This window comes from Cetorhinus maximus, chromosome 7, assembly GCF_964194155.1.
Source record: "Cetorhinus maximus chromosome 7, sCetMax3.hap1.1, whole genome shotgun sequence".
NCBI classification, from domain to species: Eukaryota; Metazoa; Chordata; class Chondrichthyes; order Lamniformes; family Cetorhinidae; genus Cetorhinus; species Cetorhinus maximus.
In genome coordinates, this window is record NC_135885.1 from 87,218,682 (window position 1) to 87,246,232 (window position 27,551).

The following is a 27,551-nucleotide window of genomic DNA, read 5'->3' on the forward strand; positions in this document are numbered from 1 at the left end:
TGTAAGACATTTGTTTCGATGTTCTCATTGGGTTCATCAATTTTCAGGCCTATGTTAGAAAAACCTAATTGAAAACATGAGCAGGGATGAGATCCAATGGATCGCCACCCACTTTGTTCATTACTGGCATTCCTACGGATGAAAAACTCAGGGCAGGAAAGAATCCACTTAAAATAGTGGGAGCTCAAATAAAATATTTAAATTAGGGGGAAACATACTGCATGCAATTTCCTGATGTTCATGTGCAAGACTAATTCAAACTTATTCCTATGAGGGGTGTAGGTTTAATGAGCCTAGTAAGGAGATTGCTTCTCACGTTTCCCAATTCTGAATTGTTTCTTTTACATTGTTTTCTTTTGTTTCTCTTATCACTTAGATATTCATCTGGTTCTGTGGCATTTGTCATGGGCCAGCTTTGTGTACCCTCCAATTGCCAGAGTGCCATAATGGATTTATTCATTACAAACCCCTCTGTACTTGAAAGAAGAAGAGGAGAAGCATCAGAGGATGCCAGGGAGGGTGGATAGCTAGATCAGCGCTGTGTGTGTAGCCACTGGTACTCATACCAGAGAGTACTGATGACGCTGCACATACTATACATTGGCAGAGGAGTAATGTGTGTAATGGCTCCAGTGCCCAGAAGAGATGACAAAAGCTGACACAATGCCATGATGGTTTGTGAAGACCTGACAAATGCTGTTCTTTCAGAAGCCTGGCAAATTTTGACATTATGTCAAACTTTCAGTGGTAATTTATGAAAGAAGTGGGTGATGAACAGCCTGTATCACTGTACCATCAAGTTCTTGTCAGCTGTGTTCAGCCCCATGGAAAGTACCATAGGAACAGATGCAGAACTGTGGCATCTGCTGTGAGGACATCTGCATCTGATATGCAAGACAAAGCTGGCACAGCCACTGGTCGTAGCAGCCAATTGAGCCTAAAACTCACCTCCACCTGTTTCAGGTTGGCTGGGCTATGAGTATAGTGTAATTGAGTAGAACCAACCCCCTTTCACCCACTGACACAGCACCAGCTCTATTTCAGTCGACATCAAACAGAATATTCGCTTGCCCGCAGGTTTGTGTCGAACACGTTATTTTACTTTATTCTTGCCATCACTCCTCACCCTCTCCAACATAATTAATGACAAAGCCTGGATACTGAACAAAAACAGAATTACCTGGAAAAACTCAGCAGGTCTGGCAGCATCGGTGGAGAAGAAATCAGTTAACGTTTCGGGTCTTCATGACCCTTCGGCAGAACTGAGTATAGTTAGGAGAAAAGTGAAATGAACCTTTCCTAAGGCAGCTAGGATCTTTATTCCATACTCTTCCACTTCCTTTAATTGTTTATCCCTTTAAATTTCTACTACACAAAATGTTCTACTCCAGCTACTTGCACATACCTAATCTGCTTATAGAGCACTTTAGAATTATGATATTGAGGTGCTCACAGGCAATTGTGTGCAAACAACTCATTTCATTTGGAATGAATTTTTCACCTACTTCACAGGCCATTTGAATTAAAAGTTACCTGTCCCTGTTCTTGGGTGGGGGTTTGCAATTTGCCATCTATGGGTGCTCAGTTCTCTAGAGGCAGGCAGCTTACAAACTTCGTGCTGCATCTTCATTTGCCTGATGGCAGCATTCCGCTGAATGTGACCCATGGTGCCGGCTGGCTGAATGCCCGAGGGGGATCTATTAAGGTGACGGCTAGCACATGTTCCATATAGCCTCCAACCTTTACAGACAGTCTCCACCTCTTAAAGGGGAACTGCATTCATCATAAGAAAGCAAGTGCTGACAGCCTGAAGTAGAATTAGCTGCAAAGAAAGGGACACCAGAACAAAGAGAGGGCTCCCAGGTTCATGGATGCTGGAGGCCTTAATGATGGAGGTTGACAGGAGCAGAAATGCCCCATTTCTACAGGGGCCCAGGTGGCCATCAAGGGAATGAGCAGGTGGTCAGAGAGGTCAATGGCTGGAATCTCACCCTGACAACATGGCAGCAATGCCGCGAGAACTTTAATGCCCTGAAATGGATGAGCAAGATCAGTGAATGCATCTTCACATGAAATCTCTTACCTACCAAATTAGTAAGCTCTCAAACTACACAATGCATCTCACCCCCATCGCTCATCCATCAGCAGTCAGGACTTATGCCTAACATTCATTCTTCTCCTCACCCTCACACTCCTACCAATGATGCAAGACTCACATCCACCTCTCACAGCATCTACATATCTCCAGTTATGGCAGGGACATCAACCAAAGACAGTGGGCAAGATTTTTAGTTCGGCAGGCGCCAGTGATTGGCGGTCCAGGAGTGGCCGGGGAACGGACCGCAACCACGATTGGCCCCGAACCATGATTTCACTCCGGCTGGCCAATTAACGGCCAGCCAGTGTGAAACGTGTGCTGAAATGCTCAGCGCTGCCAGGGTGGGGCCAGGAGGGGGGCAAGCTCTGAAGTCAGTGCAGGGGAGCGCGGAATGAAAGCTTCCTGAAGGTAGAGAACTGCCTCAGGGAGCTGAAGAATCCAAAAGCTATAAATAAAGATTTTGAAATGCAGAAAAAACATCCATGCATCAGAATCAGTCACCTGCACATATGGATGATGAAAATTCTGTCCAAACATTCTTTCTTTAATTATTATCGGAAACCTCATCTCGCCCTTCAATGAGGTTTCCTCAGAAAGGAAAAGGCCGCCTGGCCGATTCACCCACCCTCCAACCATAATGTTGGACAGGCAACAAAAAATCTCCGTCAGTCACAACGTTAATGACCTTAATAAGCCTCTTAATTGTCGTCGGGCGCGCGCGAGAGTCTGCAGCAAGTGCGCGATGACCTCAGGATGCTCGCCCAATGTCATCACGCGCTATTTTGCACTTGAGCGGGTCAGGTACGCGCCCGCATGCTGAGCAAAAAATTCTGCCCAGTGTAACACAATCACTGATATTCTCCTCTCCCATTTGCAGGTCAAGGTGACACACAAAGGGAGCAGAGCAGAACTGGTGGAGTACAGGCATGCCCATGTCACCTAAGCCTTATAGAGGAGAGAGTGCTCCATGTCATGGAGCTGGCCATTGTATCCAATAACTCTGAGAACATTGAGAATGCAGTATGTTGCTGCCTTATGCCACTTCTCAAATCCCATCTGACCGTCTTCTCATCCTGCTATCTGGCACGATCAGCAACTTGCTGGTGTTGTGACCGTGGACATTTTGTCTTCAATATTCTAGATTCCCTAGTCAGGAAAATGTCAACCCTGTCAAGCCCCTACAGAATCAGTGTGCTGCATTTTACAGCCCCCCATCAGCATGTTTGAAGGCAGGGGGCTCATAAAATGCAGTGCATGACCTGCCTGCCACCTTCCCTCCCATCCCTGACTCCCATTTTGCGGGGGCCAGTGGAGCTGTCAGGTGGCCAGCTCACCCTTGGGCCAATTCAGGCCTTGAGTAGCCAATTAATGGCCACTTAAATGCCTCATCCTACCCCTGCCGCAATTTTACTTGCAGCAGCGTTAGCCCCAGGGCAAGCTGGTACAGCTGTTCCGGAGTGATCGGGTGTTGGGCAAGAAGGGGTGATCTCTTTTGGGAGGGGGTCCCCTGTGCCCATTAGAGCCATCTTCCCTCCAAGGTCTTTAACTCTCCCCCAACCCTCGACCTCTCAAACCTGGCCCCCCACCTCCCTCACAAACCACACTCCACCCCAACCCTGGCTGGGACCTGTCAGCCAGGGCCCGCCGATATCCTGGACTTACCTTCAGTCCAGCTCCCATAACCTCCTCTTCTTCAGATTCTGGCTGTAGCTTCAGCAGTGACCATCACTCAGACCTGGCTCTGCTGGGAGTACAGAGCGTTCGGCCCCTCTAAATCAGGACTTCCTCCCTAGATGGGGGAGTGGAAGTCTCACCCTGAGCTAATTAACATCCTGTTAAGTGTAAGATGGCTGCGGGCAGCTGGCTTTTCTCATGAGTGGGCTCCTGACTGACTTTTTAGCCAGGGGCTTGGGGGCCGGGAGGTGGGGGGTGGTGGGGGGGCGGGGGGGGCGGTTGCGGTGTGGGGTAGGGACCACACCATCCTGTAAAATTCAGAATGAGATCACCTCTCATCCTTCTAAACTCCATCAAGTGTAGGCCCAATTTTCTTAGCCTCTTGTAGGACAGCCCTCTTACCCCAGGAACCATTTTAGTGAGCCTCCGCTGTACTGTGCACAAGGCAGGTATATCCTTTCTAAGATATGGAGTCCAAAACTGCACAAAGTACTTCAGGTGTGGGCTCACCAAAGCCCTACACAAATGCAGCAAGATTTCTTTGTTGTTCTACTCTAGTTCCCTTGCTATTAAAGGCTAATATGCTGTTTGCCTCTAACTGCTTGCTATACCTGCATGCTGACCTTGCGTTCTGTGTACAAGTCCAACCAGTCCCCCTGAACGTGAGCATTTACAAGTTTCAAGCCTTTTAAAATATTTTGCATTTATATTTTTATTACCAAAGTGAATTATCTCACACTTCCCCACATTTAACTCGATCAGCCAACTTGTTAGCCATTCACTTATCCCATTTATATCCCTATGCAGCCTATCTGTGTCTCCACAAAACTTATATTTCCACCCAACTTTGTGCCATCAACAAACTTGGATACATTACTCTCAGTTTCTTTGCTAAGCCATTAATACAGATTGTAAATAGTTAAGGCCCCAGCAATGATCCTTTCACTATTCTGCTAGTTACAGTTTCCAATTTGAAAATGCCCTGTTTATCCCTACTCTCTGCTTTTAAAGACCATGTTGTCGCTGCATCATCATATTATGATTTTCTCAGTGTAAAGGCTTCCTTAATAATAAATTCCAACATTTTCCTGAGTGCTGTGATCAAACTAACAGGTTGTAGTTCCATTTTCTCTTTCGCTCCTTTCTTGAATAGCAGAGTCAAAATTGCTAACTTCCAATCAGACAGAATTAACATTGTTTTATGAAAGGAAAGCCGTGTTTGAAAAAATTATTGAAGTGTTTTGAGGACATAACTAGCAGGGTAGATAAGGAGGAGCTGGTAGATGTAATACATTAGAGTTCCAAAAGGCATTCAGTAAGATTCCACACAATAGGTTAAGATCCATGATAAGGGCCCATGGAGTTGGGGGTAATAGCATAGATGATAGATTAGTTAACAGACAGAAAGAAGAGAAAAGGGGACAAAAGGACATTTTTAAGTTGTCAGGCTGTACCTAGTGGGATGCAATGATCAGTGTTGGGGCCTCAGCTATTGACAACCTATATTAATGAATGAGAGGAAGAGGTTGAGGGTATTGTACCCATGTTTGCTGAGGGTACAAAGTTAGGTTGGAATACAAGCTGTGAGGAGGACACAAAGATGTTGCAAAGAGATATAGATAGGTTAATTGAATAGGAAATAAGATGGCAGATGGAATGTATGTGGTTATTCACCTTGGTAATTAAAATAGCAAAGCAGGATATTTTGTTGATGGTAGGGATGCTTGGATGCGCTCCTACAAGGGACACAAAAGTTAGCCTGCAAGAACAGCAAGCAATTAGGAAGGCAAATGGCACGTTGACCTTTATTGCCAGAGGACTACACATGAACACAAGAATTTGGAGCAGGAGTAGGCCTTGCTTGAATATATTCAAAGGCGTAGCCTCCACTGCTCTTTGGGGAAGAGAATTCTACAGACTAATGACCTTCGAGAGAAAAAAAAATCTACTTATCTCATTCTTTAATGGAAGACCCTATTTTTTAAATTGTGTCCCCAAGTTCTAGACTCCCCACAAGGGGAAACATTCTCTCAGCATCCATTCTGTCAAGTGCCCTCAGGATCTTATATGTTTCAATAGGATCACCTCTCATTCTTTTAAACTCCAATGGGTATAGGCCCAACCTGCTCAATTGTTCCTCATAAGAGAACAACTTCATCCCAGGAATCAGTTGAGTAAACCTTCTCTAAACTGTTTCTATTGCAATTTTATCCATTCCTAAGTAAGGAGACCAACACTGTAGTGCAGTACTCCAAATGTGGTTCACTAAGGCCCTGTACAGCTGTAGCGACACTTCTCTACTTTAATATTTGATTCACCTTGAAATAAATGCCAACATTCCATTTGCTTTCCTAATCACTTGCTGTATCTGCATATAAACATTTTTTTGTCCCTCTGTATTGTAAAGTTCTGCAGTCTCTTCCCATTTAAATAATATACTGCTTTTCTATTCTTCCTGCCAAAGTGGACAAATTCACATTTTCCCACTTTATACTCCATCAGGCAAATTTTGTCCACTCACTTAGCCTATCTAAATCCCTTAATTCTTTATTCCTCTTGACAACTTACTTTCCTACCTATCTTGATGTCATCAGCAAATTTAACTACCATACATTCAATCCCTTCATCCAAGTCATTGATTTAGATTGTAAATAATTGAGGCCCCAGAACTGATCCATGTGACACTCCACTAGTTACAGCTTGCCAATCCAAAAATGACCCATTTATTCCTCCTCCTTGCTTCCTGTTAGCTAATCAATCCTCTATCTATACTAATACCCCCCTACAACATGGGCTCTTATTTTGTGTAGTAACCTTTGATGTGGCACCTTATCAAATGCCTTTTGGAAATCCAAGTGCCCCACATCTAAATGTTCCCCTTTAACCACCTTGCTCGTTACTTTCTCAAAGCGCTCCTAATAGATTAGTCAAACATGATTTTCCTTTCACAAAACCATATTGACTCTGTCTGATTGTATTATGATTTTCTAAATGCCCTGCTCTTACTTCCTTAATAATGTATTCAAGCATTTTCCCTATGTCAGATGTTAATCTAACTGGCCCATAGTTTCCTGCTCTCTGTCTCCCTCTTCTTGAATAGAGATGTTACGTTTGCAATCTTCCAATCCACTGAGACCTTTCCAGAATCTAGGGAATTCTGGAAGATTACAACCAATGGATCTATTATCTTTGCAGCCCCATGTTTTAAGACCCGAGGATGCAGGCCATCAGGTCAAGGGAAGTTGTTAGCCTTTAGTTCTAATAATTTTCCAGCACCTTTTCCCTAGTGATTGTGGTTGTTATAAGTTCTTCCCTCTCTTTTTCCTCTTTATTTCATATTTTCTTGGGATGTTTTTTGTGTCTTCTACATTACTGATAGGCACAAAATACCTGTTCAACGCTTCCGCCATCTCCTTGTTTCTCATTATTAATTCTCCGGTCTTACTCTCTAGGGACCAACACTCACTTCAGTTACTCTTTTCCTTTTTAAATACTTGTACAAAGTCTTACTGTCTATTTTTATATTTCTAGGTAACTTTCTCTCATACTCTAATTTCTCCCATCTTATTTTTTTTGTTATTCTTTGTTGGTTTCTAAAATCTGTCCATTCTCCTGACCTACCACCAATCTTCGCATTATTGTATACGTTTTCTTTCAATATAATACTACCCTAAACTTCTTTAGTTAGCCACAGATGGTACACCATTCTCATAGTCTTTCCCCCTTAATAGAACATATCTTCGATGATAGTTATGAAATATTTCCTTAAATGTCTGCCACTGCTCCTCTACTGTACTACATTTTAATATATTTTTCCAGTCCACTTTAACTACTCTGTCTTCATACCCTTGAAGTGCCTTTATTTAAGTTTAAAACACTAGTCTTAGACCCACACATCTCATTCTCAAACTGGATGTGAAATTCTATGACATTATGATCACTGTTGCCCAGAGGCTCCTTTCCTATGAAGTCATTAATTAATCCTATTTCATTGCACATTACCAGGTCTAAATTAACCCATTCCTTGGTTAGCACAAGGACACACTGCTTTAAGAAATTGTCCCAAATACAATCTATGAACTCATCTCCTTTGCCATTCTGATTTGTCCATTCAATATGAAGATTAAAATCACCCATGACAATTGCAGCACAAGGTCCCATTATTTCTTGCTGTGTACTCTGTACAGCAGTGTAGTTACTGTTAGGGTGCTTATAGACATCTCCTACAAGTGAATTCTTACCTTTGTTACTTCTTATCTCTACCCAAACTGATTCCACATCTTGATCTTCTGAATTAAGGTCATTTCTCACTACTGTATTAATGTCATCCTTAATTAACAGAGCTACCCCACCAAATTTTCCTAGCATTCTGTTCTTCTGAAATGTCAAACACGCTTGAACATTAAGGTCCCAGTTTTGGTCACCTTGCAACCATGTCTCTGAAATGGCTATCAGGTCATACATATTTATTTATATTTGTGCTATCAGTTCTACTGTTTTGTTATGACTGTTGCATGCATTCAGATACAGCAGCCTAAATTCTGTTTTTTTTTAACCATTCTTTTTACCATTCTTGTGAGCTCTGGCCTTAGCTTCTGGTTCACCCTGAAGTTTACAGGCCCAATCCCTGCCTGCCATGCTCTGGTTATCTTTATTCATATCGCTATCCTGATCTATTTGCCTTGTTCTTTTCTATTTAATTTACCACATCCCCCTCACATGATCCCCTCTTTTCCCCCCATCACCGAATATTTACTTTAGAGCCATCTCTATTGCCATTGTTATAATATTCGCCAGAACACTTGGACTAGGGTACGAGGACAAACTGCTGCTCAATTCTTCAACTGCAAAACAAGTGACCATGAGTTGAATTTTTCCACCAAGGTAGTCAAACCATCTATCTATCCCTACTTGGCTTATTGATCTTCATTGGTGGCCATAGAAGTTCTCTTTTGTCTTGATTGTTTGATAGATTATTTAATGCCTTACTTCGTGGAACTTGCTCATCTATGAATGGAATAATTTGAATTATCAGTAACCCTGGCAGGGTGGAGGTCAGCTGTATCCCCAATCAAGGTGTGTGAGCAAAAAATCTAGTCTGACACTTCAGTGCCTTATTGAAGGAACACAGGAACACGAGTAGACTCTTCAAACCATCCACCATTCAGTCAGATCATAGTTGCTTTGTAGTTCAACCCCATTTGCCACTCTTTGATCTATATCCATTAATATCTTAGCTGATGGCAAAGTATCAAAGGAGGGCTGCATGATTAAAGGTTCAGTCTTTCAGATGAGGTGTTAAACTGAGGCTCAATTAGCTGTAAAAGTTCCTATGACATTTTTCAAAGAAAAGGAAGGGTTGGCGGGGAGGGGGTGGGGGGGGGAGGGGCGGGGTGGGGGGTGGGGTGTGAGTTCTGGTTTCCTAAACACCACAAAAAGCCAGATGTACAATTTATATGAGGGTTAAATTCAGTACTGTCCACTGCTTTGTCACCCCACTGGCAAGACAATATTCCGCTGCTCAAAACTAATGGATTCAAGCAGCCCTGTATGTTGGGCCTCAGATCTAATCATAATGAAAATTGTATTGAGTGGGGAGTGGGAGGATGATCAGGAGGCCTGGCTGGCATGGATGGAATGAGGGTGGAAGATCAGGAGGCCTTGTTGCGTTGGGTGTTGTGGATCCTGGGATCGGGTGTGGCGTGATTATGGTAAGTACTAATTTATTTTTTGTTCATGTGATGCTCAGAGTTGGTTTTTGGTGAGGCAGCAAATACAAGAACTGGCTGCCTCAGTACAAACAAAAGTTGCACAGGGACCTGAACAAGGCATTAGACTTGTGGTTTGCATATAAAAACTGTCTAACACCTGCTTCAGGCATGACTAAAGGATGCCATTTGTTTGTCATTACCCAATATGGCAGATGGCACACTTCCACTTGGAAGTGTATGCACACTTCTTCCTGCCATTTTTGGTCTTTTGGAGGCCATAAAGTGCCTGAAAAATGGGCATTATGAGGCCCAGTTTAACTCTCTCTATCTCCCACTGTTTCTGAGACCTCACTATGCACAAACTGGCTACCACATTTGCCAACATAACAACAGTGACTATACTTCAAAAATAATTCATTGGCTGCGCATTAATTTGGAATATCCAGGGGTTGTGTAGGGTTTTGTGTAAATACAAGTTTTCCCTTTCTTTGTTCCTGTTCCCAAAGACTAGTCCAAATGGTTTTCTGGCATTTTAAAATATTCATCTGTTTCTTAATAATCATCTTTTTATCCCTCAGGCATTGTATTTAAACACAAGCATACCATTACCACACCAATGCATTACTAAATCATTCAATCCTTTCATATAACAAAAATAGCTAAATTAATGGGTGCTTTAATGTTTTGGTTGGGAACATTTAATTTGTGCTTATTGAATGTGGTGATGTGAAGGAGGTATAAATAGCTTTTTTCTATATTAAGTGGAAAATAGTTGAGGTATAACATTTTCAGAAGAACATTAAAATTTCACCTGTACACTTATTCTATTTATTTATGAAATCAATATCAAGCAATATTTTCCAGACTAATTCATTAATATGGCATCCGAAGGAAAGACGAAGGCAAATGTAAACTTTTGGTAAAGTTCAGTAAATGTCTGTCCATTAATGCTTTTTGTGAGGGAAAGATGATAAGACCTTGAATGATGTCTGAAAAAGCATTATTAAAATCTACAAAATGGAAAATAAATTAATAGTTCTTTTCACGCATCTTTAGCCCTGTCTCACCTCATTATGGGAGATGTTCATATGATCTTAAAAAGTGACAGGTCAGAGATGATCACACTATAGGAGTGTTAATGAATAGTTTTAGCTATTCTTACAACCGTCTATATACACAGTGAAACCCACTTAACTTGAAATCTGATAAAAAATCAAAGCTAATTAAAAATTAATCTTTTATATCCCAAACCGTTTTTATTCAATGTAATGAAAAATATTGTAGTTAAGATCAAGTATATAAGATTACCAGATCAGGATTTTTAGAAAATGCTTTAATGCTTATCCCTCAGCATCCTACTGAAGCACAATAATTTAATCAAATGCTGCACAGATTAATCAAATCACTCTGAATTGGACTGCGCAGCTTCAGCCATGTATCAAGCCTTCAACATTTAATCATTCAATATTAATGCAACAACATAATCAACATGCTTTGATACATGTGAAAATTTAACAAATTAACGGGTATAATTAGGTGAGAATTGGGGTTTAGATTAGAAATTTTATTTAAAATAGGTTCTCCTTATTTTTGTGTTAATGTGTGCAGCTTCCATATAAATACAATGGGAGATTTCGTTTAAAAAACAAATGTTGTTTAACAGATTAAAAGCAGAGATATGTTGCAGCAAAAAAAGATCAATAAAATATGAAAACAAATCTTCCAATGTCAGTAAATGTTCTACCTGCTTTCCATTAGTAAGAAAGTAGTCAGATTAGGAGGAAAGTGAGGTTTTTAGGCTGATTTTCTGCCAGACCTATGTTTATTCTCGAATGTTTGGAAAACATTCTGAACAGCATTTAAAAGCAGCAATTTGGCCGCTTGTTAGATGATTGTATTCAATCAAATGCGTAGATCTTCAAATGTGCACAGGTCCTCACCAGCTGCAAAATAAAGTTGATATCATAGATTTGGATTTTCAGACAGCTTTCAACAAGATTTCAGACTAGTCATTAATGCCTAAGCTAAAGGTTCATGGAATAAGGAGTAAAATCTGATGCTGGAAAGATAACTAGGTTAAGAAACAAGAAAGAGGGGGTGGTCATAAATGAGAACATTTCAAATCAACAACTAGAGGAATTGTTTTCAGGGGCTTTGCTCTTTTAAATATATGTTGTAGTTGATCTCTCATGCCCACTGGTCACATCTGGTCTGGAGCACAAATATAAAAGCAAAATACTATGGATGCTGGAAATCTGAAATAAAAACAGAAAATGCTGGAAAAATTCAGCAGGTCTGGCAGCTTCTGTGGACAGACACAAAAGTGGAGTTCTGATGGAAGGTCGTTAAGCTGAAGTGTTAAGTCTGTTTCTTGCCCCATAGATTCTATCTGACCTGCTGATTATTTCCAGCAATTCCTGTTTGAATTAGTCTGGAAAGGAGGTCTCATGGTGCAGTGGTAGCATCCTTGTCTCTAAACCACAAGCTCCATGTTGGATTCCCGCTCCAGGACTTGATGGCCAAGGAAGGTGTGTTCATAACAGGGTCAAACAGGTTGAGTACCAACTTGTAAATCCTTCCAACAGGTGCCAATGGCAGGCGGTGAGAGCGGGAGAGATTGCCGCTGTGGATCAGGTTTGTGCTGACAGCACGGGGTTCAATCCTTGTTTTGGCTGGGGTGGATTCAGGACTTGCGCACTTGATCTACCCGTGGTGGAGGTTGTGGACCTGTGAGTCAGCTATGCCTTCAGGCAGAGAACTGAAGATGCATTAGTTTGCAGCTGTCTGTTTACTTGCTGAGATGGATTAAATTTTAAACTGGAATGTTGCTTTTAGCCTACTGTTCAAGTATTTTCTCCCAGGATTTGGTCTAAATAAGTAAATTTCAGTAACTGCTGCTACTGGGAAACTCTAAATCAGTATGTAGTTGTAGCTACTTGTATGATTCTGGCTACAGGTCCAAAGAACCCAGTAGGCAGTGGCTAGCTTTCTTTGTCCATTTTTAACACTGTCTCAGTTGGAGTTAGACACCTGCAGTGAATAATTCTGCCCTTCATCACAGCAGAGGCAGCAGTGCCAGAATTTCGGGTAAATTCTGATCCACCCCTAGAGTTTATATACTGACTTTTTCCCACCCACCCTTCATCCTGACAGCAGGCTTAGACGTGCCTGGGGCGTTCCCAGGCTCTCCCAGGAATTATTTCATAATGTTTCCAATAGATTCTACATCTGCACAGACTAGGGCCTGGATTTTTGTAAAGTTGGAAGGTCTCCAAGCCTTGTCCAAAAAAATGCATCGGAGGCCAGAATCAACGCCCACCATTTTCACTGCGGGGGTAGGGGAATAGGGGTGGAAGGTACCTCACACATGCACAGTTCCTGGAAACAGCTGCAAATTTAAAGTGCAACAATCTTCAAACAGAAGCAATTTTGGTCACCCAGGTTTCTGAGACACGACTCATAGGTCTGGATTTTCTGGTTAGTGGTTGTGGGGAGCAGAGTGGGAGTGGGTGCGGGCGGGTCCATGCCGCCATTTTATGTGGGTGGGCCAATTAAGGCCCGCCCAGCATAATTCACGACTCCTGTGCACAGTGGGAGTGGGCGGACGGCGGTGGGCACGCTCAGGCCACTGGGTCAAATGGCAACCCGGCGGCCTGCATAAAGGAAGGCCCTGGCAGCCTTAAAAAGGCTGCTCTCAATGGCTGGGCGCAGGCCTGTGCAGAAGGGCAATGGAGTTCATGCAAGTCTGGAGGGTAGACCATCAGGGCAGGCCAGGCCGGAGGGTAGGGCGGGGGGCCAGTGTGCCCTTGTTTTTTGGATGACTACCTTGCTGCCCTCCCCAAGGAAGTGGCAGCCCGGCGGGAGGTGCTGGTCCCCCAGGATGGGAGGAGGAGGCCCTCCCACATGACGAAATGTGCCTGGGAGGAGGTGGCTGAGGTGGTGAGCTCCCGCGATGTGGTGCGGCGCACCTGGGTCCAGTGTCACAAGTGCTTCAATGACTTGTTGTGCTCTAGCAGGGTGAGTACCATATTGGCATTGGGCATTTAACCCAGCAGGTCGGCTTACCCCTCTGCTGCCCCACCCCCACCACCCCAAGTCTGAGTGTAGTGACTGCATTGAATCATTGACGGCATTTGTCCTTTGCTGGGTGGGCCAGTCATATTGCCCATGCTGAGGTCAGCCTGAGAGGGTGATGAAGGGATGTATTTTGCCCCCGCAGCATGTGTTACACTGAGTCCCACATGATTGTCTTGGGGGCAATCTGGAGGAGCTGCACCTAGCCGCTGTGTTTGAACTGCGGGACACGTCCAAGTCAGGGTGATGACATGCTGGGAGGGGAGCTTCAAGGTGGTGTGGCAACAAACCATCTGCTGCCCTCTGCGCCCCATGTGCTTGCGCCTCCTTGCTATGGAAGGATATACCGTGTGGTGCCTAGTGTGATGTAGGCAGCATGTATCCAAGGGGGTATGGGGGGTTGCGGAACAGGCCTAGCATCTTTATGTGAGTGTTAGGCAGCAGTGGGGTGAGGAGGCACTGGAGACCTGATATGTCCCACTCTGGCTGGGGTGAGCTTTCCGCAAAGAGAGTCCATGTACAATTTTCACTAATCAATGCTCGTCTCTCATTTTCAGGAGAGGAATACTCATAGAAACATAGAAAATAGGAGCAGGAGTAGGCCATTTGGCCCTTTGAGCCTGTTCCGCCATTCATTATGATCATGGCTGATAATCCAACTCAATAGCCTGCTCCCACTTTCTCCCCATATCCTTTGATCCTTTCGCCCCAAGAGCTATATCTAACTCCTTCTTGAAAACATACAATGTTTTGGCCTCAACTACTTTCTGTGGTAGTGAATTCCATAGGCTCACCATTCTCTGGGTGAAGAAATTTCTCCTCATCTCAGTCCTAAATGGTTGTATCCTCAGACTATGACCCCTGGTTCTGGACTCCCCCACCATCAGGAACATCCTTCCTGCATCTACCCTGTCTAGTCCTGTTAGAATTTTATAGGTTTCTATGAGATCTCCCTCATTCTTCTGAACTCCAGCGAATATAATCCTAAGTGATTCAATCTCTCCTCATATGTCAGTCCCGCCATTCCAGGAATCAGTCTGGCAAACCTTCGCTGCACTCCCTCTATAGCAAGAACATCCTTCCGCAGATAAGGAGACCAAAACTGCACACAATATTCCAGGTGTGGTCTCATCAAGGCCCTGTATAATTGCAGCAAGACATCCCTGCTCCTGTACTCGAATCCTCTCGCTATGAAGACCAACATACCATTTACCTTCTTTACCGCCCGCTGCACCTGCATGCTTACCTTCAGCGACTGGTGTATGAGGACACCCAGGTCTCATTGTACATTCCCCTCTCTCAATTTATAGTCATTCAGATAATAATCTGCCTTCCTGTTTTTGCTACCAAAGTGGATAACCTCACATTTATTCACATTATACTGCATTTGCCCATTCACTCAGCTTGTCCAAATCACACTGAAGCATCTCTACATCCTCCTCACAGCTCACCCTCCCACCCAGCTTTGTATCATCTGCAAATTTGGAGATATTACATTTAGTTCCCTCATCTAAATCATTCATATATATTGCGAATAGCTGGGGTCCCAGCACCGATCCCTGCGGTACCCCACTAGTCACTGCCTGCCATTCGGAAAAATACCCGTTTATTCCTACTCTTTGTTTCCTGTCTGCCAACCAGTTTTCTATACATCTCAATACACTACCCCCAATCCCATGCGCTTTACTTTTACACACTAATCTCTTATGTGGGACTTTGTCATAACGCGGCAGATTGTGCAAGGACTGGCGGCAGGCAGGCGCAGTTAGCCATTCTTAGCCGGTTCGAGCAGGAGACCCTGGATTTGGAGAGGCGCCATGCGCCCAGGTCCACCAGTGTCGGTGAGGCTGGGGTGCCACAGCCAGGTATTTATGCCCAACAGTGAGGTCAGCATTGCTCCCCCAACAGCCATAGCACTGCTGAATGTTAATTGATTTAATTTTGCAACATGGCTTTACCATTGCTTATGGGAGGATGAGCGCTCTGACCAGCAAGCCCTCGCATCAGCATCAACCTCAGCTGGTCAGTGCCAGTGTGGGAGATGATCTGGGTATCATTCCCAGCTCGGTGCCCATCCATCCACGGTGAGCAGGGAGGTCCAAAGTGACCTCACGTCGGCGCAGCAGCTGCCTGTCGTCTCTGCAGGCTCCTCTCAGGGCATTCCGGATGAGGGCAGCAGCTCCTCCGCCCCTCTGCCAGTGATCGTAGCATCCAGTGAGGCTGTGACGACTGGGGAGATGGCAGCTGTGGAACTGGCAGCTCCCTCCCAGGTGGAGCCAGCACAGGCTCCACGGGCCAGAGGGCGACTGCCAAGGTCATCGAGGCCAACGGGACAGCAGAGTGAGCAGGCTGTCTCAGACGCCACTCCCAGCGATGGGGCAGCACCAAACGCGGAAACAGAAACATAAGGCACCTTAGGCACACCACGGGTTTATCACTGGTGCTTTTTTGTTTACCCGAGATGAGGTCCTTATGATTTGTTCTGATTTGTAACAATAATGTCTTTTTTTTTGGAATAAGTTTGTTTGCTTAATACTTTAAATTCAGATATGTCACCATGGCTGAGGGTGCCTCATTTCTTCTGCATGTGGATAGTTTCCAAAACTGTAATGGGTGCTTTGTTGGACATTCAGCTTTATTAACAAGGCCCTTAGCAACTGTTGCTAACCTGGCAGATTTTACACTTAGGTGTCAAGTTTGAAGACTACAGCCCAAGCTTGTGCTAGTGGTCCATCTGTGTTGGGCTAGCTGAAGGTTCATTGGATTAAAGCCTTCCGGGTGTCCCTGCCTCCCTGGAGTATGCCCAGGTCAGCGTCTACCCCCTCAGCATTTCCCTGTGCGTGTTCATCCTCAGGCTCACTGCTGGACTCATTGTGTGCATGCGCAGACAACGTGTCAACATCTTCATCGTTGCACTGCGTTCCCCCTTTCCAGTGCAAGATTGTGGAGAGCGCAGCATGCAACCACTATCACCGACACACGATCTGGGGGGTACTGGAGTGTGTCCCCTTGAGCGGTCCAGGCATCGGAAGCGCATCTTGAGAAGACCGATGGTTCTCTCCACCACAGCCCTTGTGGTGCCGTGGCTCCTATTTTACCGCTGCTCAGCTTCTGTTCCTGGATTACGGAGAGGTGTCATGAGCCACCTTCGCAGGGGATAGCCCTTGTCACCCAGCAGCGAACCATCCAGCCGGGCTGGAGCACTGAAGAGCCCCGGCACCTGGGAATGTCTGAAGATGTAAGTGTCATGGGAGCTGCCTGGGTACCTTGCACAGACTTGTAGAATCTGCATCCTGTGATCACACACTATCTGCACGTTCATGGAGTGGAAGCCCTTCCTGTTGATGAAGGCACCGGGCTCACCTGCTGGCACCTTGATGGCCACATGTGTGCAGTCTATAGCACCCTGGACGCAGGGGAAGCCAGCAATGGCCACGCTGTGCCTGACTTGCCTGGTCACAGCGGAAGTGGATGAAGGTCAATGCCCGTCTGAACAGAGCGTCTGTAACCTGCTTGACACAAGTGTGGACAGCTGATTGGGAGACACCACAAAGATCACCCACCGACCCCTGGAAGGAGCCAGAGGCATAGAAGTTAAGGGCAACTGTGACCTTCAGAGCCGCTGGCATGGGGTATCCACCCACACAGTTAGGGGAGATCTTGGGCCCCATCATCTGACAGATATAGTTGACTGTCTCTCTTGTGAGACAAAGCCTCCTTCGGCACTGCACCTCAGACATATTGAGGTAGCTGCTTCGCCGCCTGTATACCCTCGCAGCAGGATAGTGATGTCTTCTGTTGTCCCTTCCGCCTTGCTCCACCTCTTGACCCTGCGCCCATTGTGCCTGCGCCTATCCTCCCAAATGTGGCTCTCCGGGAGGCTGAATGTGCACTCCTGGCCTCCTCCCCCTTCTAGCCCTCCTTTTCTCCTTAGAGGAGCTGCCTCCAGAGGACAGCTCAACTCCCATTCCCAGGCTAAGGGAAGGCTTCCTGAAACCTGCAGGCCCAGAAAAGATTCCTCACTGCAGAGTGCTGACCTGAAGGTTGTGAGTCCAGACAAAGCAGCTGGTGTGCGTTTTGAAGTATTGCAGATCACACAGGCAAGTATCAGTAGCTTTTAAAAATAAATTCTTGACAGTGCACACTCGCGACCCCAGTGAGCCCTCTTATCCTGCCTGTGGATGAGGTTTATACAAGTCTCTCCTACCCGCCTGCCTGTTGTGCCTGTGCACCGATCCGAAGATTGCACGGGCGCCGAAAAATCGGAGTCGATTGGCATCTCAATGGCCTCAAGTGGCCCGTTAATTCATAGCGGGCGCGCATCAGACATCATTGCGCGCCCACCCAATGAAATATCGTGATGGTGCGCAGTAACATTGGGACGCTCGCCTGACGTCACCGCGCATCATTTTATGCGTGAACGTGTGGGGCCTGCCCCCGCACGCCAATGAGAAAATTTTGCCCATAGACTTTACGACTTTCAGGAAAAGGTAGAAACTTGCTCGAGCTATTTGGAGAGGTCAGGTACCTGAGAGAGATCAGGTAAGATATTTGATACAGTGCCACACAACAGACTTACAATTAAAGTTATAGTTCATGCAATAAAAGGAACACTAGCAACATGGATACAAAATTGACTGAGTAACAGGAAGCAGAGTAATGGTTAATGGATGTTTTTCATCTCGAGGAAGGTTTGTTGTGAAGTTCCCCAGGGGCCAGTGTTGGGACCCTTGCTTTTCCTGACATATATTAATGACCTGGACGTTGGTGTACAGGGCACAATTTCAAAATTTGCAAATGATACAAAACTTGGAAGCATTATGAATTGTGAGAAGGATAGTGTAGGATTTCAAATGGACAAGTTGGTGCAATGGATACTTTACCCCCGTCCAAGGAAGTATAACTATTTGCAATACATGTTCATGTTTAGTTACCATTACGTAAGTGTATAGAACTGATGAATCTATGAGCCTCTGAAGCATTAAGGTAATCTGCTGGCGCGCCCAGATTTTGTAATGGTAACCTTGTTTGGAGGTTTCTTTAATGGCTCACAGTGACCTGTGGGGTTGTCATTCTTGGATGTTGTTCCTGGTTGCATTTGGGATCTAGTCATCAAAGCAATAAGACTGTATGGTGATTGAGGAGCTGAAATGGATCTGATTTGTCCTCGGTTATGCCTCACTGTTTGTGCCTTTGCATGTAATGACTTCAGGACCTTGGTTCTGAACAAATCCTTGTTACCTTGGCTGGTAGCCATATACCTTCTGTGGGATCCTGGATGTGAACTTGTTGTCCCAAATGTAAACTTGGCAATTTTGTACCTGCATTTTTATCATGCACTTCGGTCACCCTCTCTTGCAGTTTTAAAAGTTGTTCTCTAGTTTCTGAGAGAGTAGAATGGGTAAGAGCAGGTCAATTAGTACACACTGGTCTGCCAAACATGAGCTCTACCTTTTGCTGTATGGCTGTGGACCCACCAAGAAGGAGCATCACCAATAGGAAAACCCCTTAATAAAAGCTGGAAAATTTGTGCACCCAAGTTTGCAGGGCAAGGCGGCTAATGGATATTTGACCAATGCTATTGACCCATTAGCAGGCAAATAAGCAATGATGCAACCAGTTTACTGGCCCAGCCCTGGCAAGCTCACCCCACAGGGTAGCAATGCCCACATGTTTTATTTATGTGGGCAGCACTGCTGCACACCATGGTCTGTCACAGTCACTTCCCCTGACCCACTTCCAATGGCGATACCTCCTGGAAAAAAATTCAAACAAAAAGGGTTTTTCTCATCATCTAAAGAAGCTGACTGGCCTGAAATTCTCTTTTCAAGGGCTCTGGATTGACTCACTGGATTGAATCTTCTGGGTTTTGAAAATTTTTGGTGGTCAGGATCATTTTCGGGCCCTGTCCCATTTGCAACAGAAGGGCGCCTTCTGGGGTAATTTTACAGGAGGCGGCCTGAAGGATAACCATCCAATTAAGGATGATGATCAGGTCGTGGAGGAGGGAGGGCAAGACCAGCACCTTTCACTGTGTATGCAGTGAGAGTGCTGCTGCTGTGCATGGGGCTGGACAAAATGGAGCTGGAGGCAATGGCATCCAATTCCCCACCAGCACCATTCCTTACTATAGTCCCCAGGAAATTAGAAGGAAATTGCGAGTGTCTGCCTGTAGAAGACCTTAGGCTTGCTGATTTGCCCCTTAAGGCAGTAGATTTAATTTGGTTGCTATGGCATTCCAATCCACCACTCTGCATGAGCTGCCTGCTACCTTACAAGCTGCAGACAAGGTGGAGGTCATGCGATTCTGGTAAAATCTCATTTATCTAATGTCCTTGTGTTTGTGGTGTTGTTACTGACTATTGTTGCAGTTTTCTGAGGTAGGGTTTAACATCAAACTTATTCAAAACATAACAAAGAATAACTCCATCTACAATGACACTTCATCCTTGCCATGAAGCTGTAAGAGAGAACCTGATCATGATAGTCATGTGATCTTACATCATTTCCCCAAGAGGATTTGAACTGTCTCACTTACATAGTCACAGTAACCTTTTACACTACAGGCCCCCCACAAGTCTCTGACTTTGTCTCTGATTTACAGAGACAACCGTTGTGGCAGTTTCACCAGTCTGCCCGATCATGTTCTCAGCTCTCTGGGAAGAGATTGAGAATTCAAGCTCTCTGTGCATTCTCTCAAACTGTGTCAGACAGAATGAGAATTGTCAGAGGATACCAATTCACTATCCAGGCCAGCGTCCAGGCCTCCTGAAGAGTAAATCAACTACGTGGAAGGTCGCCTCCTTGAAGAAATTAGTGCACTCCTGCTCCTCCGCACTATACCATTTTCTGTCTCCACAAGATAGGATTGTGGATGTGATGTTTTCCAAAGAACTTGGCCTTAATGAGCTGGCTGTCCAGTGGTTTGTGTGCTCTGGGGTGATTATTATAGTTCCACATTTGACTGGAGCAGTACTGACCTTCCTTCTCCCTCACCTTGCCCAAACCTGCTGCTGTCAGACATGCCATAAGCATGTGCAGAAGGGCAGGAAGTTGAATCCTTAGCCTCTTTCCCATGAAAAGCTCGCACGAAGCCAGGCCATTCTGGAGTGGGGTAGAATGATAACTAGCTGTGCCAGGGTAAGGTTGTTCTTTTTTAATAAAGCCTTTACCTCCACACTTCCCCTTTGGCCTTACCATTAGCTTGTGGGTATCAAGCTGTGTAGATAAATCAGTAAGATTCAGTGAATTCCCTGATGTATTTGTGAGCAAACTGTGGGCCATTGTCTGAAATAACGAGGTCCGGAATCCTGTGTGGCAAAAAAAATTTCAACGATGCAATGACAGCATTGGACATATGACCATGTAACTGTTTTACCTCTATCCACATTGAATAGTAGTCAACCACTATTAAAAGTTTTTTCCCTCTGAGCTCAGAAAGATCCAACCCGAGACGGTGGTTGCCTCTGCTCCTGCCAATGGGTAGTGCATGTGGTGCAATTGGATATATCACTTCTAATGATTTGGAGAGCTCTGGCCACCAGATAAAATTTCTCGCTCTGGCATGACACTTAGTGATACCCAAGTGACCTTATTGTGACCTCTGAAGTATAGCGAGTCATGGGACTCTAGGTCTAACCAGTCTCTGATCATAAATCAGCAAATCATCCACAGCACTTGAGGTGTGTTCTTTGCCTCAAAATATTGTCTCAGAATAGGATTTGGTGATGTCTATTTTGCCCATCCTCTGATGCGGTACTCACGGATTGGAGCACGTTCTTCATCCGACATTTGTGCACTTCTGATCTTATTGAAGTGTAGAGTTATAACTGGTAGATATTTGGTCATTAATGAAGTGAAGGTCTCCACTTCTTCAACAAAATTTATAACCCCTCGTTCTGTCCTTGCTACAGGAATACATGACAATGCATCTACTGTAGTCTGTTCTTCCCTTGCACATACGGAGTTGCAGTATCAAATCCCATCAACCTCATATGAAATCTTTGCACCCTTGGCAGCATCTTTGCTAATTCCTTCACATTCAATAGAATAACCAAAGGTTTGTGGTCTGTCTCAATTGTGAATTGAAGACCCAGGGCATAGTCTGCAAACATCTCGCAAGCTCAGGTAGCAGCTAAAGCTTCTTTTCCAAAAACTGCTTACAAAAACTGTTGAGATAGGTACTACACCAGGCTATGTTTACCATTGCTCTGAGTCTGGAAAGGTACAGCTCCCAGTCCCCCAATCCAGTCAGTGATGCATCTGCAGCAACAATCGTAGGTGGTTCTGGATCCTAATGAGCAAATATGTCCGGTGTTATTAACAATTCCTTGATCCTTTCAAATGACATCTGTTGGGCTTCTTCCCAGAACCAAGCCTGGTCCTGTCTTAGCAGCTGATGTAATGGTTCATTCGCATTTGCTAAATTGGGTAAGAACTTCCCAGCTTGATTCACCAGCCCCATAAATCACTGAAGCTCTGTAACATTTCAAAGTGGTGGAAATTCTTTGATCACTCTGGTTTCCTGATCATCTGCACTGACCCGTGATGCATGCAGTGCTGCAGACAGTGTCAAACACCAGGGCCCAGGAGCTAGGGGAGGGGGGCCTGGACTCATTGCTCTTAATGGAGTTTGTTGCTGTCCCCCAGCCTGAGCATGGGGTAGAGCAGTGGGCCTGAAAGACTGACTTTAAAAAAGATCAGCAGAGTTCTGATTTTTTAAAAGCTGGTCAGGACAATTTCAATGAGTTGCTGCGCTGCTGCTGCTAACCTTCTAGCAGCTTCATGATTCTGATTTGTTTTTTTTGGAAAGCCCGTCAGAAAACCATGAAGCTTCCCAAAGGTTGGAAGCAGTAGCTCTTGAATTCAGGCTGTACTGAATTTATGTAACATGTATCATTCTTCATTTAAAAATTCAGAACAACAATTCAATCTACATTTTTCCTAATGTCTGTTGACAAATCCTGGGATAGTGTCATTAGCATAAAAGGGGTAGATGTCAGTTATGGTATATTGTGGGTTGGCACCAGAGAAGTCAGGATGGTTAGGTTGTATTAGCTACAGAGTTGAATTGTTTTGTAAATGTAGTGATTTCTTTGTAGCCACTTTCCTAACATCAGTTGATTGTTCTGCGATTAATAATCCTTAGAGAATCAGCATTGGGCCTCCAATTTAACTATTGCTACAGTCACTCTGCAGATGTATTGAAAGACAAAACCTACATTTATACAGCACTTTTCATGATGCCTCAAATTGCTTTACAGCCAATTAAGTACTTTTAAGGTGTAATCACTTATATAATGTGGGCAATGTTATCAAATGGTAGAGCAGGCTCGAAGGGCCAAATGGCTTATTTCTGCTCCTAGTACGTATGTTCATATATCATTCCAGATGGATGAGATGAGCTGAACTAGACGGTCTTTGTCATCAATAATTATCTTGTGAACAGAGGGCGGAATCATGACTGGAGTTCTGTTTAGGACAGAAATGTGTAATGGGCTCATAGTGAATCAGTAACCAGTTTTATCCTGCACATGATTCTCAAGAGTCCTTTCCATTAACTTTAATCTTGTCCTTTTGCCCACTTACCTATTATCTCGCTCTATCTTCGTGCTTTTATGAGTTTCTTGAGGAATGACATATCATGATAAAGTTGTGTTACGTAATAGACTTTGAAAATATATTGTAGTGAGCATATTCTATAAACATAAAAAATAAAAATGTGGTAATAGAAAGAGTAAGGCCGGTTAAGGATAAAAAAGGGGACTTGCATGTGAACGCAGGAAAAATAGCGGCAGTGTTAAATGAATATTTTGCATCTGCCTTTACAAAGTAAGAGAGTGCTACCCAGGCCAAGGTGAGAGAGGAAGTAACTGGTCCACTAGAAGAATTTACAACTGAGAAGGAGGAAGCTATCTTTGCTTAAAATTGATAAGGCACTAGGACTGGATGAGATGCATCCAAGGGCACTGAGGGAGGTGAGTGTGGAAATTGCAGAGGCACCAGTGATAATCTTCCATTCTTCCTTAGACACGGGTGGTGCCAGAGGGCTGGAGAACTGTGAATGTTACACCCTTTTTCATAAAGCGGTGCAAGGATAAAGCTGGCAACTATAGACCAGTCAGTTTGACATCGGTGGTTGGGAAACTTCTAGAAACTATAGTTCTGGACCAAAATCAATAGTCACTTAGACAAGTGCAGGATAATTAAGGAAAACCAACATGGATCCATTAAGGGAAAATCATGTTTAACTAACTTACTGGAGTTTTTTGAGGAGGTAACAGAGAAGGTTAATAAGGGCAATGCTGTTGATGTGATGTACATGGATTTTCAAAAGGTATTTGATACAGTGCCACACAACAGACTTGAGAGCAAAATTCTAGCTCATGGAATAAAAGGGAAAGTAGGCATTTGGGTAAGAAATTGGCTGAGTGACAGGAAACAAAATAGTGATAAATGGTTGAAGGAATATTTGTAGTGGAGTTCCCCAGGGGTCAGTGTTGGGACCCTTGCTCTTCCTAATATATATTAATGATCTAGACTGTAGTGTTTAGGGCATGATTTCAAAATTAGCTGATGATACAAAGCTGGAAACATTGTCAACTGTGATGAGGATAGTTTTAAACTTCAAAAGGACATAGACATGTTGGTGGATTGGGTAGACAAGTGGCAGATGAAGTTCAATGCAGAGGAGTGTGAGGTGATTCATTTTGGAAGGAAGAATATGGAGAGATGTAGAAAAAATAAAGGGAGAAACTCTAAATGAGATGCAAGAACAGAGGAACCTCGGTGTATATGTACACAAGTGATTGAAGATGATATGTTGAGAGAGCAGTTAATAAAGCACATAGTATCTTAGGCTTTATTAATAGGGGCATTATGCACAAGAATAAGGAGGTTATGTTGAATTTGTATAAGACACTGGTTAGGCCTCATCTGGAGTACTGCATCCAGTTCTGGGCACCATACTTGAGGAAGGATTTGAAGGCATTGGAGAGAGAGTACAGAGGAGATTCACAAGATTGATTCCAGGGATAAAGAACTGTAGCTACAGGGATAGATTGGAGATGTTGGGACTGTTTTCCTTGGAAAAAAGGTTGAGAGGAGACTTGACGGAGGCATTCAAAATCCTGAGGGGTATGGGCAGGGTAAATTGTGAGAAACTGTTCCCACTCAAGAGTATATCAATAACTAGAAGGCACAGATTCAAAATAATTGGCAAAAGGAGTGATAGAGGGTGGTTGGAGTCTGGGATGAATTTCCTGAGAAGGTGGTGAGGTAGGTTTGACTGAGGCTTTCAAAAGGGGATTGGAATACTATCTGAAAAGAAAGAAAATGCAAGGTTACAGGGATGAGGCAGCAGTGTGGGACTAGCTAGAATGCTCTTTCAGAGAGCTAGTGCAGACTCAATGGGATGAATGGCCTCCTTCTGCACTGTAAAGATTCTATGATTCAGTGAGAAGCTGCAATCAGCAGACTCTTCTTGTTGATCAAGAGAATTTTCTGCTTGTCGGATGGGTGTGCACCCGACCTGAATGAGCATAAAATGGTGCTTGACGATGTCAGGTGAGCGTCCTGGCGTCATCGCGCACTTGCGTGATATTTTGGTCAGCAGGTGCACGTGGAAGTCGGCAGCGTGCCTGCCAACAATTAACAGGCCTAATAAGGCCATTAAAAATCTAATTGAATGAAATTTTTCACTGCCCGTCCAACCTTATGGTCGGCTGGAAGGCGAAAAGGTCAAGCGGCCTTTGGATTTTTTGCGAGACCTCATCCATGGGCGGGATGAGGTTTCGATCTGTCATTAAAACAATAAAAAAATTTCCAACTAATTTCTAACATGTCCCTGCTCATGTGACAGTCATGAAGAGATTAATGTTTATAATGTTATTGGAAAATATTTCTTTTAAATAGAGGTTTGGCCTCTGTCTGTGTTTGTGAGTGTGCGTGTGTTAATTGGATGAAAGCCAGCTAGTCTGGGGGCTTTAATGTATAATAGTTTTGAGACGTTAAATAGCAAGGAAGTTAAGGTAAAGAGTATATTTGCATTTTGTTGAATAAACCATTCAAAGACTGGGGGTGAAATCTTGCACCTAGCTAGGGGAGACCAAGCAATATGTTTATATTACTAATAAAACTGGTACTATGAAATTATTGTTAGAAGAGGTGGAGTTTAAAGGGCCTGGTGATACAATGAAAATTTGCATTCAAAGGGAAGGCTAGTATAACAGAAGGGAGTTTGTGTGTGCAGGGCAGAGGCATGTAATATCTAGCTGTAAGCCTACAACTGTCTGAAAAGGAACCGAATTGAAATGAACCTCACTTTAAAATTGTAAGATGAGAAATGCTTTGCCTGGAGTCTGTTTAAGTCTATTGGATGTTGTTGCCTTAGTGGAGATTAATTTGGGAATTTGTTTAAAAAGTTATGACAGTAGTAATTTGTAGTTATGTGTATGTGTTTAATTAGTTGAAAAATAATAAATGCTTCATTTAGTTTGATATAAAACCTCTCGAGACTTGATGGTCTTATTCCTGAATTTAGAGCTGCAGCTCAAAACATACCAATTGAAAATATAGATTATGACAGTTGTTTAAAATTTCCTTCTGGGATTTTAAATAACTCAGCCTTTAACAATTGCTGTTTCATAACAGTGACAGAGTCTCATGAGGGAACATGTTTTTAACATTTTTAAATTCTTCCTTTTCTATTTTTCAAAACCTTCATCTCCCTGAGGCACCGAGCTGTCTCGGGGACCTTTTCCTGCGTGCGCCTGCGCGCATGCACAAACTTGCACGCTCGCCCTAATGGGCCCACCAGCATGAAATCGCAGTCGGGCCCCGATTACAGGTGGTAGTTAGCTTCCCGACTGCTTCTGCTTGCCCCCACTGAGCCCACCCAACGAGGGCAAAATCCTGGCCATGGATACAATTGTGAACCGTTCAATCTTTGTCCTCTGGCCTCTTAAAAGTTGTGTTGTACAGAGAGACCTGAGGACTCCAATGCTTCTCACTTACAGTGAAGACCTATGTTGTTCAATCATTTCGCTTTTTTGTTCAGGATCTTTCCATCCTGTGAGATTACTGATAAAATAGAATCCAATTACACCCAGTCAGGAGAAAGTCTTCTAATTATTTTACAGAATGGAAAAGATATTGTGCAGTTTATCTGGGTTGCAAGTATTTAATTTTTTCCACCAAATAGGAGTTTACTGCCATTGTGTTCATATGTGCAGAACATGTTAATGAGGGCTCAGCAGCCACCAAATGTTACCGTCTGCACAGAGTTGTAAATAATTAATAGGATATTATCTTGTCAAACTAGCAATATTGCACAATGATTATAAAGTAAAATTTGTACTCTATGGTTTGTTTAATAGTTGCGGTGGGAATCGCCTACAGGGCACACACAAACTAACACTGCATTGCTGCTTTTAGTATTAATAACCCATGCTGCATCGATATCAGGCGACATTTGTAATCAGATGCCAACAATGGGCATTATCATTTTACTAGGACTTTTTTGTGTTTGGTGAATTCTGAAAGGGGTAAAATTATTATGTGTGATTGAGGGGGAGGGTTAAGCAGTGGGTGGTGGTCCTGTGGAATAAGGGGCCCGGAAAGAGCACCAGGGCCCATGAGTTCCCTCCCTAGCCCTGGAGGTATATACATTATGTTGTCTGTGGATGAGAGCCTAGGAACTTAATAGTCAGTTGCAAGAATTCACATTTGTTATGAGGAGTAAATCCTGCTTGTAGATGTTGTAGCACAGCTCTCACTCTGGCATCATGCTCGGTTGTAGTGGAACCATGGATTAGGACATCATCCATTTGGCAAACTATTCGCTCAGTCCTTCCAGGATACATATCATGGTTCACTGTAAAATCTCAGGTGCAGATGTGATATCAAAAGGTAATCTGTTAAAGCAATATCTCCCAAATGGTGTAATAAAGGTTGTAAGTAATTTGGATTCCTCATCTGAAGGGTAATTGCCAAAG